At 46.1% G+C, this 21,664-nt stretch overlaps 1 protein-coding gene across 1 annotated transcript in view; it reads right to left on the bottom strand.

Moving 5' to 3' along the window:
* Plcg2 (phospholipase C gamma 2) overlaps positions 1-3,030 on the bottom strand; it is a 140,933-nt gene extending 137,903 nt beyond the window's left edge. Inside the window, exon 1 of the mRNA XM_027410778.2 lies at positions 2,886-3,030. The gene's annotated coding sequence lies outside the window, so the exon portion shown is untranslated. The remainder of the gene's footprint in view (positions 1-2,885) is intronic.
* Between the last annotated feature and the right edge of the window lie 18,634 nt (positions 3,031-21,664).

Here is a 21,664-nt window from a genome sequence, read left to right as displayed (position 1 = left end):
AGGCTCTCAAGTCCTGAAGCAATGCCACTGTGGGAACAGACTCTGGATTGGGGCACCAGGTGACATCCAGCTCAGACAGAATTCCAAGCTTTAGTACCCAAGGCAAGAAGGTCCCCAATTGACCATGACCCCAGAGCAGGACCCTAGCCATCAGGAAAACTCCCTCTTTGCTTGTTTTATTCTTCCCAAAACAATGAAATAGCCTGGCGATCCACCCAAACCCTCCCCAAACACACACATACCCCGATTCGGTGGGTAACCTTGTCAACTCATGTTTTCAACACAAACATGACTGGGAGTGAGGAGTGAGAAGAGACTTCATTTTCACATTTCTATGGCCCTCACACTTTGAAACCAACGTCTCATACACAAGAGCCCCAAAACAGGAAACAGGGACTGTCCTCTAGAAAACACTGCACATTTGGGTCAGTTCTGGACTTCAGCCAAAATCCCAAGAAAGAATTCTACTAGACTTTGGCTCAGATGAACCCTTGAATATTGCCTGTCCCTCCTACCAGGGCTACGAGGGTTCATCTTACACCTATCCTAAAGCATCAGGGAGGGGAAACCAAGTTCCAACTCCAGAACCAAGCAATGTCCACCTCTACAGGTGGAAGTGAAAGCAGGTTTGACATTTTTTTCAGGGCACCTATAAGCATTTTCTAAAGTATAAATATGCAAATGTTTTTGATCCAGCAAGCACGCATGTGCAGAGAGACATCGTGAAGATGCCCCTGGGGACCATAAAATCAGGAAACACTTTGACTCTCATCTCTAGGGGAGGGGGAACCCTTACATAAATAATGGAAAAGCTCAGGTCAAGAGTATTAGCACACACCAGTTGTCCCAGCAATTGGGAGGTGGAGGCAAGATCAAAAGCTCAAGGCTGACATGAACTACATAATGAGACCCTGTCTCAAAAATAATAAAAACTTTAAAATGTATACGAGCTATGGAAAAGAATGAATTTAAACCCAAGCAGTGGCCGGGCGTTGGTGGCGCACACACGCCTTTAATCCCAGCACTCGGGAGGCAGAGGCAGGTGGATCTCTGTGAGTTCGAGGCCAGCCTGGTCTCCAGAGCGAGTGCCAGGATAGGCTCCAAAGCTACACAGAGAAACCCTGTCTCGAAAAACCAAACAAACAAAACAAAAAAATAAACCCAAGCAGTGGAGGTGCATGCCTTTAATCCCAGCACTTAGGAGGCAGAGATAGGTAGATCTCTGTGAGTTCGAGGCCAGCCTGGTCTACAGAGTGAGTTCCAGACCAGTCGGGGCTGTTACATAGAGGAAAACCCTGTCTCAAAAGACAAAACAAAAATTATAAATTTTGTTTGATCTTGGAAGATCAGTAAGCTATTTTGACAAACAAGAAACTTACAAAGCAGTGAGTTATAAATGTGCTGCTATTCCAATATATGAAAAATTGTAAGTTTCACAAGGGTTGTTTGTAAATCCAGAGGAGGGGGGTGACTAGGAGCCACTGGGAGGAGGCACGTGGACCAGCCCACTTCCCCCCCCCCCCAGACAGGGTTTCTCTGTGGTTTTGGAGGCTGTCCTAGAACTCACTCTTGTAGATCAGGCTGGCCTCGAACTCACAGAGATCCGCCTGCCTTTGCCTCTCCAGTGCTGGGATTAAAGGCGTGTGCCACCAACACCCAGGACCAGTCCATTTTTTTGTTAATTGACACAGAAAAACCCTTATTTAGGGGGGGGGGAGGAGGGCAAAGGGTTGCCTGTTTTTGAAATTAAATGTTTGTAGTTTTCCCACCAGTAACTTCCCAACAACTTCACACAGGAGGCACAAAGGGGTTCATTGGTCCCTCCAGCTGGGGCTCCTCCTGGGACCTCCTGAGCAGCAGCACCCAGCAATTTTAAGCATCAATAAAATCCGCAACCAAAATCCCCTGTGGCTCCTACGCTGCGGCTCACAACCGGGCAAAATGGGTAACAGCCTAGGGCCAGCCTGGACCCCAACATCCTGTAAGTATCCCGCGGATGCAAAAACAGAGGCCATGACCTGTGCCCACCAGGAAGGGCACAGGAACTGCCGGGGAGCCTCTTTCATGCCCCGAAAAACAAGCCCTGGGCTAGTACAGTGTCCAGGAGAGAAACCTGGACTCGGCAGAGCTCCTTGCTGTCTGGTGTGTCACAAAAATGGAACTGAAATTCAAATTTAGATCTCAGAGAGGAGGCCACCTGTTTTTCGGGTGTGTCGCCCCCACACCCTGACAGCCTCTCACTAGCTTGAGATCAGGGTACCGAAAGGGCCCGCCCCAACCTCTCCAGACATCAATCTCCAGGGTCCATATGCAACCCATCTTTCCCTCGAATTCTGATTCCCCGCGGGGCAAATGACCCCTTTGAGATCCCCAAACTAAACAGAAAAACACATTTCTGAGTACAATTGCGGGAGGGGCGGGTCTCGGGAATCGACTCGCGAGTGGAGAAAGGACTGCTCCGCCCCGACTCTGGAGCCACCTGTGTACTGCTGGGAAGTACAGTCCCAAGTTCAAAATCAAAGGGTCAGGGCTCTCCCGCACACGGGGAAGTGCCTCCCGCGCAGGACCCTAAGCCGCAGGAGCCTTGAAGGCCAACGTTCCAGTCACCCCAGCACACGGAGCCGCGTCTCTCATTCAAACCCTGTTTGGTCACCGCACGTCCCGGAGAGGTGGCGCCAGCCCCGGGGGAGGAAGTGGCCGGCGGCAGGGCTGGGCTGGGCTGTCCCCAAGCAGGGTTCCCCAGGGCACACCCGGCCACCTGCCCGGATCACGCTCCCTAGCCCTGCCCGCGCCCGCTGTGCTCTGTCGCAGCCCCTACTCAACGACGCGGTGCCAGCTCGCGGGTCTCGAGCGCACGCAAGCTCCAGGGCGCGCAGATCACTCACCTGGTCGTGCCACCGGAGCGCAGCCACCCGCCCGATCCCTGGGCCTGCCAGTCACGGGTGCGGGGGCCACAGGGGTCCCGCGTGCAGCAGCCGCCTGGGACCGGGACTGTCCGGCAACACACGTCTGGTTCTGCCGGGATCCTACTTCTGCTTTAGCAGCGGCCGCGCCACGTGACTCCTCGGGGCCGCCCCCATCAACGCGCCGCCCCGTCCCAAGGCGGGTCTGGACCCGCCAGAGCACCCCAAAAGCGCACGCCCTGAGCCACGCCTCTACTCGCCCAGGGGGAAACTGAGGCAGCCCCGAGACTACCTGCCTGGCCGCGATCACTTAGCTAGGTGGACAAAATATTTCCCAAGAACATGAGCGTTTTGAGGGCACCTCTGCATATAGATATTACGCATGCATTTACTTCTTCACCCACTCGGAGTTGACAGTTGAAGTCAATGCTTTTCTTCCTACCTTATACGCCATAATTAACCCAGCCTCAGTTTTCCTATCTGCAAAACAGATTAAAACAGTGCCAGGCCCAATGTTTGTTGCAAGGACTAACTGGACACTATAGAATCGGTGTCTTGTTTTGGGTGTTGTTTGGGTATTTTTTGTTTGTTTGGGGGGTTGTTTGTTTGTTTGTTGTTGTTGTTTTTGTTTGGTTTTTGGTGACATGGTTTCTCCATCACTCTGTAGACCAGGCTGGCCTCAGACTCATACATTTTCCTGCCTCTGCCTCCCTAGGATTAAAGGCAGGCGCCACTACCCTCTGGTTTACATCTTTTAAATCTTCTTTTTTCTTGTTTCATTCTTTTATTTCTTTCCTTTTTATTTATCATTCATTTATTATTTATTTTAGACAGGGTCTCTCTGTGTAGTCCTGCCTGTCCTGGAGCCTGGTATGTACACCAGGCTGGCCTCAAACTTGCAGAGATCCACCTGCCTCTCTCTGTCTCCCGAGTGCTGGAATCAAAGGTGTGTGCTACCACCACCCGGCTCACACTAAATCTGTCATCAAAGAGATCGTAACAACATCAACCACCTGAATCATAGTTCCATCCTCAGAAATGATGACTAAACCTGAGGACACTTGAGTATTTTTTTTTTTTAAAGAACTTCGACTTGTATTATCATTGGGGGATTTGATTTTGCTTATCTGAGACAAGGTATGTATCCCTGGCCAGCCTGAAACTCACTGTGTAGCCCAGGCTGGCCTCAGACTCACAGATATCTTCCTTCTTCTGCCTCCTGAGTGTTGGAATTACAGGTGTGAGCTTTGGATTTTTTGGTGGTGGTGGTGGCAAAGGGTTTTGGTTTTGGGGTGTGTGTGTGTGTGTGTGTGTGTGTGTGTGTGTGTGTGTGTGTGTGCTTGGACTTGGCTGGCCAGACAACCCCATGATGATTGTGAGCATGCGTGGTTACAGTCTCACCACAGTGGCCGTGCAGGAAATCATGAAAATCAAGTAGAAACTGTTCTGTGGCACCTTGGACCTCAAGGAGTAGATGGCCACTGGGGCATCTTCCTCTTCCCTTAGAATGGGACGCTTCCTGGTGGCGTGTTTCCAGCCTTGATCCAGGGGCACTCACCTTCCATTCATGCACAGCGAGATGGCTTAGAGGGTAAAGGCACTTGCTGTCAAGCCTGCCAACCTGTGTTCTGTCCCAGAGACCTGCATACTGTAAGGAAGGAACTGACCTCAACAATTCTCCAAGTTTCCTTATGAAATAAATACATAAATAAATAATTTGATGCAAAAGAGACTCAAGGTCCCTTTTGTCATGGGAGCATGACAAGTCATGGCTAACTGAGTCAGTGCTCTCTCTTTGGAGTAGAGCAGTGGTTCTCAACCTTCCTAGCACTGCAACCCTGTAATATAGTTCCTCATGTGCTGACCCCCAACCATAAAGTTATTTCATTGCTACTTCATAACTATAATTTTGCTACCATTAAAAATCCTAATGTAATTATTCTTGGAGTTGGAGGTTTGCCAAAGGGGTCTCAACCCACACAGGTTGAGAACCACTGGAGTGGCACATGCTAGAGCCACAGAACAAACATCACACTTTAGCTGACAAACCAGGCAGCAAGTAGATCACACAGGGCTGTTGGTTTAGCAGACATAAAGGTGATGGCGTGACACAGCACAAATACTCCACTGAGCCACAGTTGCTCATTCCAGACCTGAAGGGTCTCTCAAACCTGGGCCTCTTCTCCCCCTTAGTAGTCAGGTCAAAACAACTAGTGTCCTCACCAATTTAACCCCCATCCCTGACACCAATAGCAACAAGAAAAAGTCCAAGTGCCTTTGAGTCTGGTTTCCTTTCCTGACATTGTTCATAGTACATAGCCCCTGGGGACAGGCTGAGTCCCAGCTGCTGAGTACTGGGCTCTGGGAGAGGAAGTACCACCCAGAACTGGTTTGCAACCTGGCAGCTTCCACAGCAGGCCAGTCCAACCCTCTGACACTTCAATTGAGACTGACTAGGGAGGGCCAGCCTGTGACTTGCAGCTTTCCTTGCAGATCTCCAGTTTCTGAAAACTGGGATCCTGCTGAAACACGTTTAGTCATTCAACCAACACATGCCAACTACCTGCCAGGAGCCAGGCACTGCTTGGCTCCAGGGGTACTACAGCAATCATCACAGCCCAATCCAGTGAGCCCAGAGTGGACTAGAGGGCTATGCAAAAGGTAACTCCTGAGCCAGGTTTTGATCTCAATTCTAGTACTCATATATGTATGGCCCGCGTAGACTGACATCATGACTGCTCCATAGTATGGCTAAAGCAAAGGTTTTTAATGTAAATATGAGAGAAGGAACAGCCAGGGGCATTTAGAAGGGTCCAGAGCAGAGAGAGAAAAAAAGTGGACTGAACATGACCAGCAGATCAGCCATGGCCCATAGAGAAGCAGAAACAGAACAGAGCAGACCAGAGAGAAATAAAGGGGGTCAGAGAGAGGGAGAGAGACAAAGAGAGAGAGTGTGTATCAAAGATAGCAGGGTTATAAGGAGAGTTAAGGGTGAGAAGGGTTAGGATGCCAGCATGGACTCTGAAATGGGTAACAGGTGCTTTACTTAGGGACCCTGGAGTCCAGCAGAGCTTGGGGATGTTAATAGGCACCACAGATAGCCAGTTGTCCTTTCTACCAGTGATAAGAAGAATGACTCCTTTTTGTAGAGGGGAACAGGCTTCCCGAGTTCTTGAGGAATGCTGGCTTTTGTCTAACCAATAGAAATCCTCCTATAGTCCAGGACTGCTGTTTTGAGTTTGAGGAATTGGAGTTCCCTTTGGAACTAAGCCTCATTTTCTCCCTTGGGGGAACAGGGCTGCTATTGAGGGGTGAGTCAGGTGAGCAGGTCCTAGGCTGGGCTCTCCCTAGGAACTATTCCTGGCTAGATAGGACTCTTGGGATAACATTGCAGTTCCTACATGAAGGTGGGTGTTTAGCACACTGGCCTGCACTGCTGAAACAAAAGTTGTTGCTTGTGAAATCAAGATTAATGGCTTAAAATCAAGAGAACTATATATTTAGCCAGTCATGGTGGTACATGCCTGTAATCCTAGCACTCAAGAGCTGAGGCAGGAGAATAATGAGTTCAAAACCAATCTGGGAGTATAAAGAAACACCCCTTCTGGGTTTTTTTGTTTGTTTGTTTTTTGCTTTTGTTTTTGTTTTTGTTTTTGTTTTTGAGACAGGGTTTCTCTGTGGCTTTGCAGGCTGTCCTGGAACTAGCTCCTGTAGACCAGGCTGGTCTTGAACTCACAGAGATCCGCCTGCCTCTGCCTCCCGAGTGCTGGGATTAAAGGCGTGTGCCACCAACACCCGGCCCCCTTCTGGTTTTTTGTTTGCTTTGTTTTGTTTTGTTAGAAACAGGGTCTCACTATGTAGCTCTGGCTTTCCTGGAACTAACTCTGTAGACCAGGCTGGCCTAAAACTCACAGAGATCTGCCTGCCTCTGCCTCCTGAATGCTAGGAACTAAAGGTATGAGATCCTTTCTTAAAAAGTCAAAGAGAGAAGCAGAGAAATGACTTGGCAGATAAAAATACTTGACTCTAAGCCTGACCTAAATTCAATCCCTGGGATCCACAGGATGGACAGAGAGAACAACTCCCACAAAGTTGTCCTTTGACCTGTACACATGAACCATGACACATGCATACCCATGCACACACATACACACATGAAATAAATGTTTTCTAAGAATCAAAGAGAGGGGCTGGGGATGTAGTTTAATTGGTAGAGTTCTTTTCTGGCATACAAGAAGCCCTGGGTTCCATCCCCAGCATTTCATAAATTTCATATTTTCTTTTCTGGTTTCTGTGATAATATGTCCCCAAAAAACTCTACCAGGGAACTCCTACAGATGATAAACACCTTCAGCAAAGTGGCAGGATATAAGATTAACTCAAAAAAAAAAAAATCTGTAGCCCTACTATATACGGATGACACATTGGTGGAGAAAGAAATCAGAGAAACATCACCCTTTATAATTGCCACAAACAACATAAAATACCTTGGGGTAACACTAACCAAAAAAGTGAAAGACCTGTATCATAAGAATTTTGAGTCTCTAAAAAAGAAATTAAATAAGATACCAGAAAATGGAAAGATCTCCCATGCTCTTGGATAGGTAGGATCAACATAGTAAAAATGGCAGTCTTGCCAAAAGCAATCTACAGATTCAATGCAATCCCCATCAAAATCCCAACACAATTCTTCACAGATCTTGAAAGAACAATTCTCAACTTTATATGGAGAAGCAAAAGACCCAGGATAGCCAAAACAACTCTGTACAATAGAAGAACTTCTGGAGGCATCACCATCCCTGACTTCAAGCTCTATTACAGAGATATAGTCCTGAAAACAGCTTGGTATTGGCACAAAACTAGACAGGTAGACCAATGGAACAGAGTTGAAAACCCTGATATTAACCCACACCCTATGAACACCTGATTTTTGACAAACAATCCAAATTTATATGCTGGAACAAAGAGAACATCTTCAACAAATGGTGTTGGCATAACTGGATGCAGACATATAGAAGACTGCAGATAGACCGAAGCCTTTCACCCTGCACAAAACTAAAGTCAAAATGGATCAAAGACCTCAACATAAACCCAGCCACACTAAACCTATTAGAAGATAAAGTGGGAAATACCCTTGAATTAATTGGTACAGGAGACCGCTTCCTGAACATAACACCAATAGCACAGGCACTGAGATCAACAATTGATAAATGGGACCTCCTGAAGCTGAGAAGCTTCTATAAGGCAAAGGACACAGTCAGCAAGACAAAACGGCAGCCCACAGACTGAGAAAAGATATTCACCAACCCCACATCTGACAGAGGGCTGATCTCCAAATATACAAAGAACTCAAGAAGCTAGTCTCCAAAACACCAAACAATCCAATTAAAAAGTGGGGTACAGAACTAAATAGACAATTCTCAATAGAGGAATCTAAAATGGCTGAAAGACACATAAGAAAGTGTTCAACATCCTTAGCCATCAGGGAAATGCAAATCAAAACAACTCTGAGATACCATCTTACACCTATCAGAATGGCTAAAATCAAAAACACCAATGACAGTTTATGCTGGAGAGGATGTGGAGAAAGGGGAACACTCCTCCACTGCTGGTGGGAGTGCCAACTTGTACAGCCACTTTGGAAATCAGTATGGCGACTCCTCAAGAAAATGGGAATCAGTCTACCACAAGATCCAGCAATTCCACTCCTAGGCATATACCCAAAAGAAGCACATTCATACAACAAGGACATCTGTTCAACGATGTTCATAGCAGCACTATTTGTAATAGCCAGAAACTGGAAGCAACCTAGATGCCCCTCAACCAAAGAATGGACAGAGAAAATGTGGTACATTTACACAATGGAGTAGTACTCAGCGGAAAAAAAACAATGGAATCTTGAAATTTGCAGGAAAATGGATGGAACTAGAAGAAACCATTCTGAGCGAGGTAACCCAATCGCAAAAAGACAAACATGATTTATGTACTCACTCATATGTGGATTTTAGACATAGAGTAAAAGATTACCAGCCTACAATCCACACTGCCAGAGAAACTAGTAAACAAGGAGGACCCTAAAAGAGACAAACATTGTCCCCTGGAAAAGGGGAAAGGGGCAAGATCCCCTGAGCAAATTGAGAGCATGGGAAGAGGGGGGAGGGAGCTACTAGAATGAGAAGGGAAGAAGAGGAAGGATGCAGAGGTCATGAGGGAGAAGAAAGGTTGAGTCAGGGGAAGAATAGAAGAAAGGATATGTGATAGGTAGGGTTTTAGTGTAGGTGTGGTAGGGGAGGACAGGAGGGAGAAGGGAACTGGGATTGTCATGTAAATCAATCTTGTTTCTAATTCAAATAAAAAAATGAAAATAGATAAATAAATAAATAAATAAATAAATAAATGGCCTGGAAAAAAAATGTCTTGACAAAAGCAACTTAGGAGAAAACCGGTTTATTTTGGCTCTCAGTACAGGTTACAGTCCATCCCAGCAGGGATGTCATGACAGCAGGAGCTTGAGGGAGCTGGTCACATGACATCCATAATCAGGAATGGAAAGCAATGAATCAATTCACGAATGCTAGTACCCAGTTTGATTTTTCCACTCATACAATTCAGGATCCCTTGCTTAGGGAATGGTGTCAACCACAGTGGGAAGACCTTCCCACCTCAATAACTATAGTCAAAATCTCAGCCCAGTGACTCTGGAGGCAGAGGCCTAGTCTACATAACAAGTTCCCAGCCAGCTAAGGCTACATTGTAAAAACCTGTCTCTAAGTAAATAAGACAACCCCCAACAGAGATGCCCTCAGGCCAACCTGATCTAGATAATGTCCTTACTGAGAGTCTCTTCCCAAGTGATTCTAGATTGTGTCAAGTTGACAATTAAAACTAAGTAGCACACTGAGTTTGGTGGCCTGTCTCTGTAATCCCAGCAGTCAGGAGGTCAAAGTGAAGGGACCAAAGTTCAAGGTCATCCTCAACTAAAGTACATAATGGGTCTTGAAACTTTTTCAAAAAATAAAAATCAGAAAAAAGAAGGTTAAGATTGTTAGTCCTGAAGACAAGTAGATAGAAGTGTGACTCTTGGCTCTGCCACACATTTGCCTGTGTCCCCAGAATGTGACTTAGTCTCTTTGAGTCTCAGCCTTTCAGATTGCATTGAAGACTGCACTATACTCCCTAAAGGCTGGGATTCTACAAACCATGTGCATCAGTTGACCATGTGAAGCCGTGGCTGGGATGGAGGTGGACATGGCAGAATCAGAATCTAAAAAGCTTGGGATGTGGCTCAGTGGTGGAGTTCTTGCCTAGCATGTGCAGAACCCACAGTTCCATATACCAGTGCCAGGAGACAAACAAAAATAACAAAGTTTCAGGGGCTGGAGAGGTGACTCAGTGGTTTAGAGCACTTGCTACTCTTCCCCAGGACCTAGGTTCAGTTCCCAGCACCCACACGGGGGCATGTGACCAGCTATAATTCCAGTTCCAGGGGATATAATGCCCTCTGGCCTCTTTAAACACTGCATGTGTATAGTACATGTGAATACATGTACGCACTCACACACATACAATAAAAAAAAATCTTTTTTTAAAAAAGATGAAGCTTAAGTGGTTTTTCTGTTTGAATCTGAAATAACGCCTACAGGTTCCTGTTTTGTCCTGTTTTGATCCTTGGTCCCCAGCTAGTGACACTATTTAGGTTGTGGTGGTGGGGGCATAGAACCTTTAAAAGGTGGAGCCTGGCTAGAGGAAGGATGGGCCTTTGAGAGTTAGAGGCTGGCCCTGTTTGAATTGCTGGCTGCTTCCTGATCCACCATGAGGTGAGCAGCCTGTGTCTCCACACCTACCACCAGGACTACCCCAACCAAGATGGCCTGAAAAATGCCTGAAACCATAAGCCAAAGCAAAATTCTGTTCCCTGGAGCTGTTTCTGTCAAGTATGGGGGTCATACAGGTGCCAAAGTAAATAATGAGAATGGCGACTATGTCCGTGTCTGCTGTCTTCAGCCACTGGACCCCATGGAGTTTTTAAAAGCCCAGAAGACAACAGTTCACTGGAAGCCTCTGTATTGGTCATAACTGGTCTCAAGTGCCACCTGCCTCAACTCTTTGCCCGAAAATGAGATTCCTCCTTTGTCTGGGCACTTGGGATGAGGTCCCCTCTGTACATAGATTTTTTGGACTGCAGCCCAAAAATAATGACATGGAGACTTATTAATTAGTTATGAAAGCTTGGGCCTTTCACTTAGGCTTGATCCCAACTAGCTCTTATAACTTAAATTAAGTTTCTATTAATCTACATTCTGCCTCGTGGCTTTTCTCTCCCCTTCTATACATCCAACTTGCTCTGCATCTCCCTGGTGTCTCTCCACCTCTCTTCTTCCCAGAGTTCCCCTCTCTCCTCAGAAATCCCGCCTATTCTCTCCCACCTAGCTATTGGCCATTCAGCTCTTTATTAAACCAATCAGAAGGTACCTTAGGCGGAGACACATCTTTACTATATAAAAAAGATTATCCCACATCACCCCTCCCCCATTTCATGTAGGGGTTCCTGTGGGCATGTGATTACACAAAGGAACAAGGGAGGACATGGGAAATGATACCATGTGGACAGTCCTCAGAGTCCTCGGGTCTCTGATTGGTTCCTTGCCACGAGGCAGGCATCTGACCTCCTAGTGACCAAGGCAAGGTCAGGCAAGCACGTGTTAGGCTGTTATGGCTCCCGAAATGGGGAGCTGGTCCCTTCACAGCTAAGAGCTTCTTCCCCTCTCCCTGCTTTTTCTTTCATTTTACAGTATTGCCATGATTAATTTTAATTGTCACTATGGCAAAACCTAGAATCACCCAGGAAGTGTCTCAATAAGGGATGGCTTAGAAGAGGAACATGTGGGTAGTTGGAATGGAACCCTGGTGCTCTGGAAGTGCAGAACAGGCTCTTAACTGCTGATGCATCTCTCCAGCCCTTGGTTTGGTTTCTGAGAAAGGTCTCTTGTAGCCCAGGTTGGCCCTGAACTCTTTATATAGCTGAAAATGCCCTTGAATGTCCAGTCTCCTTACCTCTACCTCCCTTGGGCTGGGATTACAGGCACCACACGCCACACCCAGCTGGGAAACCATCTGTTTTATTCCCACCACAGGCCAGGAAGCCCTGAAGCTCAGATCTTTGACTAATTCAACACTGAGCACAATCACTAGGTATAGGGGAAAAAAGAAATAAACTGAGCATTTTTATAATCTACATTTTAAAGACAAGTTGAAATTCCATATTATAGAAAACAATGTGGAAAAGCACAAAATTCCTAGCTTAGCAGAAATCCCTTTTATTGTTTATTCTGAATTAACCCTTCCCAGTAGAGATGCCCCTGGAAGAGCACAAAAGAGATAACTGGAGACACTACTTACACTCAATGTTTCTAAAAGTGTCTGAGGGCTGGTGAGATGTCTCTGGCAGGTGAATATGGTGATATATTATTTATGATTCATTAAAGCTTGCCCGAGGATTCAGAAAGCAAAGTCATTTAATTCCAGCAGCCAGAAGCTAGGAGGTGGTGGAACACACCTTCAATCCTAGGACTCAGGATTAATACATAGATGGATCTCTATGAGTCCAGGACCACCCAGATCTACAAAAGATTGATCCAGTCCTAAAGAGAAACAAAGATGATCTCAGCGCCTGGGATCACATGACTTTAATCCTAGCACTAGAGGAGTATAAAAGACAGGAGCAGGGTTTTCAGTAGTCAGTATCCAGCATTCATTCTCCAGCCACACTGAGGACAGGAAGACATTGAAGTCTCAGGATTCTCCAGCCATTCTCAGGAAAGAAAGCAGGATCAGCCCATTCAGCCTGAGGAAATGGTAAAAGCTACTTTGCTTTTTTGTTCTTCAGCTTGAAGTTTGAAGCCCAATATCAGTTTCTGGGTCTCCAAGCTTCATGACCTGAATTTGATTTTTGGAACCTCCAGACCGCGGGCACACACACACACACACACACACACACACAAATACATTTTTAATGTTTTATGTAAAAAAAAAATAGGACTGGGGAGATGGTTCAGTGGTTAATAGCACTGACTGCTCTTCCAGAGGACCTGTGTTCAATTCCCAATACCCACATGGCAGCTCACAACTGTCTGTAACTCCAGTTCCAGGGGATCTGACACCCTCACACAGACATGCTTGCAGGCAAAACACCAATGAACATAAAATAAAATAAAAAAATTAAAGAAAAAAAGAAACCAACAATAAGCTAGGGAGATGGCTCAATCACTAAAGTGTTTACAATTCAGGCATAAGGACCTAAGTTCAATACACAGATTCCATAAAAGAGCCAGATGTCACAATATGCAATTGTAATACCAGCCCTGGGGAGGTAGAAACAAAGGATCCTTGGACTCACTAACTAGCCAGCCTAGGTGAAACTTCAAGCCCCAGGCCAATGAGAGACTCTATCTCAAAACAACAACAACAACAAAACAACAACAACAACAAAAAAAAAGTGGACAGATCCCAAGTAATGATACCTGAGGTTGTTCTCTGGCCTCTGTAGATATGTACATCTCACATTCATACACTTACAACCCACACATACAACTCAATAAGAGGGAGGGAAGAAGGGAGAGAGAAAAAGAAGAGCGAGCAGAGCCAACAGTACTCAGGCCAGGGAAAATATGCAGTGACTGGCCAGAAAGCACAGAGCCTGCAGTCTCTTTGGAAAAAAGCTGCGTTTATACAAAGATATGTATATATAAAACCAGGGTTTCCAGCAACCCCACCTGTGTTTATGCAAGAGAAATTTAAACACACACACACACACACACACACACACACACACACACACACACACACACATCCATGAAATAATCTGAACAGTAATGTTGGCAGGAGTTCCATACATAATTTCTGGCAATCATGGGATCAGCCCACACATCTCTCAACTTGTGAATGGCAAACAAGTGTCCACAACCAGCAAGAAGAGTGATTACCAAAGCCCACTAAAGCTGGGTCTGCAACACGTAATCCTAAGCGAAAGATGCCGTGATCAAGGGGCTACAAACTCTGGTTAGTTGTTTGGTTGGTTTTTATTTGTTTTTGGGGGGAGCAGGAGAGTTCAGTGCTGGTAATGGAACCCAGCTTTAAGTGTGCTAGGCAAGCATTCTACCATTGAGCCATGCTCCCAGCCCCTCATGGGGAGCTTGAGGGGCTTCTTACCACTGAGCCATATCCTCCAGCTCTAATCCTGTTCTTATGACATTCTGGAACAGGCAAAACCACAGAGACAGAAGACAAGTCAATGATGGACTGGGGCTGTGGCCGGAAGAAGGCTGGTAACAAATCGGTGTCAGACACTTCCAGGGGAGTGATGGAATTGTTTTGTGTGATTTTATTATTTTTGATTATGTATATATGCATGTACGTCTAGCGTATGTGAATATATACCATGTGTGTGCAGGTGCCTGCAAAGGTCAGAAGAGGGCATGAGGGCATAGGACCCCTTGGAGCTGGAGTTGCAGACAGTTTTGAGTACTGAGAACTAGACTTAGGTCCTCTGCAAGAGTGGTATGTACTCCTAACCACTGAGCATCTCTCCAGCCCTGACCCCTTGACTTTATATTTGTCCACTCTTACAAGATGAAACCCAAAACTGCCTGAAAAGTCACATTTTCTAATCTCAAGGGTGAAAATGATTAAACTGAGAGAGTTCCATGAAGCAGGGACAGCAGACCCTGGGAAAGGACTCCGTTGGGCTGAAATGGAAAGTGTCTGTCTCCCAGCCATGTCATGCAGCAAACCAGGGATTGATTCAGGCAGTGTCTTTGGAGCCTTGCTAAGGCGTCTGGGGGCAATAGGGAGATACAGAAGGTTTCAAAACAGATCAGTGCACTGAACAGAATTCAGCTTGAAAAAAAATATTCTGTAAAGAGAAGGGAGGATGACTTAAGCAGAGAGCATGAACTTAATACCAGCTGTGTTCAGGGTACTGTTCTAGAAGCCAAGATCTGAAAAGAGATGTAGAACACGGTGTGGTGGCATAGGCTTATAGCCCCAGCACTTCTGAGGCTGAGTCAGGCAGACCGTGGGCTGAGAGTTCAGAGTCAGTCTGGGTGACATGGGGAAACCCTGTCTTAGACAGAGAAGACAGAGAGGAGAAAGAGGCCAGGGAGATGTCTCCGTTTGTAGAGTGCATGCTAGGCAAGCATGAAGGAGGACGTGAGATCAGATCCCCAGCAACTGTGTAAGGCTGCATTTGGCAACATGCTTCTATAATCCCAGTACAGAGGGAGGGCAGAGAAAAGACCCTTGGCAGCTTGCAGGCCAGACAGGTCTAGCAGAATTGTTGAACTCTAGGTTTAGTGAGAGAACCTGTCTCAAAAAAATAAAAATAAAGTGGAAATGGATTGATGAAGATAGTCAACATGGACCCCTGTCCTTTACCAGTGCTCAGATGCACACACGCAGAGATATGTTCATTATACACACAAAACTACCACTACATATACCTATGAGAGATAGAGAAGCACACACACACACACACACACACACACACACACACACACACACACACACGGGCAGGGAAGGGGGTGGAGACTAGCCCTAGAGCTCTTCCACTTTACCAGGGAAGACAGATCTTAAACAAGGAAGCTAATATATGAGATTACTATCTCAGGTGAATGAGGTGGATGAGGAGGGAGGAATCTTGGCACAGTGCCATTGAGGCTACCGGACAAGATGGCATTTGGCCATCACCAAACAGCAGGAGACGGCAGCTGACCCAAGATCTGGAAGACCAGCTTGGAGCACTGCACCTCCCGCCAGCCCCCCAGCCTCCTAGCTGCGGTGAATAACAGCATTGGCCCAATGCAGAGGGACCGCCTGAGTCAGAGTGGGAGAGTTTCCTTTTGGCACTGAAGGTCATGGCTGTTGCCATTATAAACAGTGCCCGTGTTGATACAATCACATGGACTCCAGGGCGCACCTGGAAAAGCAAGCCTGACATTCAGATTTAAACCACACAACCCAAAACCAGGGTTAAGCAGGGAAAACAACTCTCCCTGCAGTCTCCTTGCCAGCCAGACAATGTCCCTCCCAGGCTCCTCAGTCAGGACCCTCCTGGGGTGTCACCACCAGTGTCCCCCGGGAGGCATTCTGTTACAAATTGGGCCTCTAAGTCAGGTCAGATGTGGCTGCCAGCCCACCCACCATGCTCATTAGGGCATGATGAAATCAAAGCCAGGAATAAATCATGCTGGTGAGGGAAAGGGATATGACTTAAAGGTAGGCTATCAGCTCTGAGACTGTACATGCTTAGACATGTCTATATATTGCCTTGCACTCATGGCATGCTTTTCTAACCAGAAAAATCAGAATTACACACATCTGAAGCACTTGTTAGTATGAATGGGCTCCACCAAGTTTAGTTGTCAGTCATCTTCCTGTATTTGGCGCATCCTTCCATAAGAGGACACACCTGGCTAAGGCAGAAGCCAGAATCTTGCTTTTCCAACTCACTTGCAGCTGTGTTAGAATGCTCATGTGTGCTCCATCACTCAGAGGCACTAGCACTAGGCTCCTGCTTAGAAGTCAGCAAGAGAAGCGAGTGTAAGAAGGGACCCATCTGGAGAAGGTAGGGCAAAGCCACCCAGCATCCGAGAGGGCAGCAGGACCAAAGGTGACAGTGTCCTTAGATCTTTTTAGAAATTTTGTGATAGTGTAGCTTATATCCCAGGCTGATCCCTATCTGTAGCCCAAGATGACCTCTACCTCCACCTCCCAAGTGCTAGGATCACAGCTTCAACCACCACATATGGTTTTTATGAGGGGCTGGGGTTTGAACCCAGAGCTTTGCACACACTAAAACAATCACTGTACCAACTGAGCTACAGCCTCAGCTATTGCTAACTTTTAATATATTAATTTTGGTAACACTTCAAGAACTCCCTGCTCTGGTTTCTCCCAATTGGTGGATACATTGTATTTCAAAACAATTCTTACTAAAAAGAAACCCCTTGCAAATCCACTACCGGGAGGGAGATGCTTAGCGATAAATACCAAGCATAAGCATAAGCTAAGCCACACAGTAGTAATAGGAATTGTTACCTCAGGAAGGCCATCGAGAAAGGAAATGGGGTGGAGGAGATGGCTCAGCTAGCAAAGGTGCTATACTTGAGTTGGCCCTCCAGGACCTACATAGTAGAAGGAGAGAATTTCAGGTTGCCCTCTGACCTCCACACCTGCCCCATGACTTGCACACCCATGCACATACAAAGTGAATATTTTTTTATCTGCATAGGGCTTTTGCCTGTGTACATGTCTGGGTACCACATGCATGCCTGGTGCCTGAAGAGGACAGAAAAGGGTATTGGATCCCCTGGGACTGGATTAGTGAGCTATCATGTGGATGCTGGGAAAGAAACCCAAGTCCTCTGGAAGAGCAGCCAATGCTCTTAACTGCTGAGGAGATGGTTTGAATGAGGATGACTCCCATAGGCTCATATGTTTGAAGGCTTGGTCCCTTGTGGAATTGTTTGGGAAAGGATTGGGAGGTCTGGCCTCATTGGAGGCCAGGCATCCCCTGGGGTGTGCTCTGAAGTTTCAAAAGTCCACACCATTCCCAGCTATCTCTCTCTCTCCTTTGTGGTTGTTGTCTCAGCTACTGCTCCACCGCCAGTAGCCTGCCTGCTGACATAGCCCCCACCACGATGTCATGAATTCAGCCTCTGAAACCATCATCACAGATAAATTCTTTGTTTTGTAAGTCGCATTGGTCATAGTGTTTCATCACAGCAATAGAAAACTAAGACACCATCTCTCCAGTTCCAGGTTTTGTCAGTTAGTTTGTTTGCTCGTTTGTTTTTAATTTAATTAAGTTGCTAACAATAGCTGCCCATGGCTACTGTTAACAACCTGAGCCTACTGCAGGAGGCTCAAGATGAAAGGAGACAGGACAGACCTTTAAGGTTCTGTACCTGACCCTCTGCCACCAGCTCCCAAAATGTAGAGTCTTGGCTGATGAAGATGCTTGGGATAAGTGACGGATGAGTGCTCAGCCCTAAACAGGACATTTGTACCACCCCTCTAAGACTTGAGGTTCATTTCAAGAGAGGGATCCAGCACAGTGTAGGAAGTGGGATGTGGGAAGAAGAGCTGTGAAATGTCTGCTTCTAGGCACGGAACAGCCATTGCACTCAGGAACTCAACGCAGCTACAGTTGCCTGCACAAGACTAAACCAGTCAGGGCTGGAGAGATGGCTCAGCGGTTAAGAGCACTGCCTGCTCTCCCAGAGGACCCAAGATCAATTCCCAGAACCCACCTGGCAGTTAACAACTGTCATCAACTCCAAGATCTGGCACCCTCACACAAACATATGTGCAGGCAAAACACCAATGCACATAAAAAGAAATACATTTAAAAAAAAAAAAAAGATTGGACGAGACAAGAGTCAATCAGGCATCAGGGAAGAACTCACAGGACTGTATCTCAGCCCATTCAACTAGGATTCTGGGGGTAAGGCAGTCATTGTCCTCATTTGTGTACCCACTGCTGAGCCCTAATAGAGTTCCAAACCCACAGTTATGCGGATGGTCCTGGTTAAAATAAGTGTGTCACAAAACAAGGCATAAGTGTGGGATAGGGCTGTATAGGGAATAAGGGAGACGACAGGAGCAGGAGAAGGATAGGAGAAGACGAAGTGAGAGTAACCAGAATGTACTGTACACACAGATGACATTGTCAAAAATCAAATTTAATTTTAAAATGCATACCTGTAGCTGTCAGCAGAGCCTGGGGGCTCAGGCCTGTAATCTCAACACTTAGGAGTTGAAGCAGAAAGATCATAAGTTAGCCTGGGCTACATAACAAAACCTTCAAAAACAAAGTTGGGGTTGGGGGTAGGAGTGGAGAGTTGTCAGTCATGAGCATTGGCTCCTCTTCTTGAGAACCTGGGTTCCATTCTCAGAACTCACATGGTGGCTCACAACTATCTATAACTCCAGTTCCAAGGAATTTGATGCCCTCTCTGACCTCCTTGGGCACTAGGCATGCACGTGGTATACAGATAAACACGAAGGCAAAACATTCACATACATAAGATGATAAAATATTAATGGGGGTGTTGGGATGCAACTCAGTCAGCAGAGTGTTTGCCTGGCATGCAGAATTCCCTGGATTAGATCTCCAGCACCAAGTAAACTCAGAGTGGTGGCACAGGCATGTAATCCCAGCCCTGGGGAGAAGGGGGAAGGAGAATCAGACATTTAAAGTCATCCTCAGATACACAAGAATTTAAGGCCAGTGTGGACTGGCTACATGAAATTCTCCCCCCCACACACACACACATATACCTAAAGAGAAAGAGAGAGAGAGAGAGGGAGAGGGAGAGGGAGAGAGAGAGAGAGAGAGAGAGAGAGAGAGAGAGAGAGAGAGGAAGGAAGGAAGGAAGGAAGGAAGGAAGGAAGGAAGGAAGGAAGGAAGGAAAATAGAAGGAATGAGGGAGGGAGGGGGGAGGGAGGGACGCATGAATCTGGAGGCTGAGGAGATAGATGGCTCAGCCCACAAAGGAGCTTGCTGCCAAGATTGATGGATGACTCAAAAGCCATGTGGTAGAAGGAGTGAACTGACTCTTGCAAGTTGTCCTCTGACCTCCATACATGTGCCATGACACGTGTAAACACACACATACACAGTGTGAACAATTTTCTTCCAGTTTTTCAAGACAGGGTTTCTCTGTGTAGCCCTGGATGCCCTGGAACTCACTCTGTAGACCAGGCTGGCTTTGAACTCGGAGCTCCCCCTGCCTCTACCTCCTGAGTGCTGGGATTAAAGGTGTGCGCCATCACTGCCTGGTCAATATACATAAAAAATTTAAAAACCTGTATCTGTGCAGATTTTACTTATCAAAAAATAAAAATAGAAGTGAACATGCCAAGAAGACAAAATGGAAAAATGAAAGACAGTGGTTAAACAATAGGCAGAAAGTTCTCCAGACAATTGTTTCCCACCTTAGTCTGCATTTTTCAAATATCAGTATCAGGATGTACGGACACCAATCACCAGACAAAGGATAGCACAGGGAAAAGCCAGAACCCACAGGACAGGAGATGCTCGCAAATCACACGGCTGGTAATGGACTCCTATCATGCCTTTTATTTGTTGGAGGCAGGTTAGGTTTTTCCTATGATTATTCTGTCTTGAACTCCTGGCAATCATCCAGCATCAATAGCCCAGTGCTGGGATTATGGGCATGTGTTACCAAGCTTGGTTTATAAAGAATTATATAATTAAAAGGCAACACAATTAAATGTGAATAAAGAATTCAAAGAGATATTTTTCTCACTGAAGATAGACACAGACATGTGGCCAAAAAAAAAAAAAAAAAGAAAAAAATGCTTGTAAGATGACTTGGGGATAGCACTCTGAAATGATGAGAGGCCACTTCACACTTGCAAGAATAGCAATATATGTGTATGTGTGGGGCACACACACACATACACTCAGAGAGAGAGAGAGAGAGTCTGTGTAGCTATGGCTGGCCCTCAAATTATTTTTTTTAAATATTTATTTATTTATTTATTTGCTTCATTTTACATTCCAACCAAAGTTCTCTCTCCCACCCTTCATCCCTCCTTCTCTGGTCTCCCCCAAAGCCTACCCCCCCATCCACTCCTCCCAACAGGTAAGGGCTCCCAGGGGGAGTCGACAGTTTGGCACATTAAGTTGGGGCAGGACCAAGCCCCTCCCCTCTGTGCTAAGTCTGAGCATGGCATCCCCTCATAGGGAAGGCTCAAACTCTTAATCCTCCTGCCTCATCTTCCCAAGTGCAGTGATGACAACCATAAGCCACTATATCCTAGTAGAATACTAACTAAAATAAAACAAAAACAAAAAACCAGAGGTGAGGCCTGGTAGCTCAGTCCTGTCATCCCAGCTACTCTTACAACCAAAGCAGAAGGATCACAAGCTCAAGTCTTGCTTCAGTTACAGGGCAAGTTCAAGCAAGGATAGCCTGAGCTAGTTAGTGAAATCCTATCTCAAATCAAAAGTAAAAAGAAGCCCGGGGGTACAACTCAATGGTAGAACACTTGCCCAGCACGCATGAAGCCCTGGATTCAATCATTCAATCCTCCATTCTGTAAAATGAATAGACAAAAAAAAAAAAAAAAAAAAAAGAGTTGCTGTGTTGCTGTTAAGTGTTGAGGATGCTACAGTGAGGTGGGAGGAGGGATACCATGGTGACATTGCTGTCAAAGCACCTGCTAGCTGTTCCAAAGTTAAATACAGACTTGTGTGTGACTCGGCCATCCCACTCCTAGGTAAATACCAGAGAAATGAAGGCATGTCCACACAGAGACCTGTGTATGAATAGCTGTGCTATTCACAGTCTCCAAGACTGGAAAGAACCCAGAAGTCCATCCACTGACAGACAGGTCAATCAGAAGTGGTCTATTTACACAACAGAATATTACTTAGTCAGAAAAAGAAACATAAAGCTAAAGATATTAGTCAAGAAAAAGCACACACAAGGAGTTCCATTTTGCATGAAATGCCCAGAATAAGCCCATTGTCAGAGAGAAAATAGGGCTGGGGTTGGAGGGGAAGCAGGATATGACATGGGAGTGACTGCTTGACGGGAAATTCGCTCTGGCTGGGGATAAGAGAGCTCAAAGGTTGTGGTAGAGGGCCACTACCCTGTGAGTACACTAAACACGGAATTATGCACTTGTATGCACACTGCACGGAATGGGACTCATAGCTCCATGAAGCTGTT

The sequence above is a fragment of the Cricetulus griseus genome, chromosome 3 (genome assembly GCF_003668045.3).
Source record: "Cricetulus griseus strain 17A/GY chromosome 3, alternate assembly CriGri-PICRH-1.0, whole genome shotgun sequence".
Classification (NCBI taxonomy): domain Eukaryota; kingdom Metazoa; phylum Chordata; class Mammalia; order Rodentia; family Cricetidae; genus Cricetulus; species Cricetulus griseus.
The sequence above is the reverse complement of the archived record's forward strand: the minus strand, read 5'-3'. Positions and strand labels throughout refer to the sequence as shown.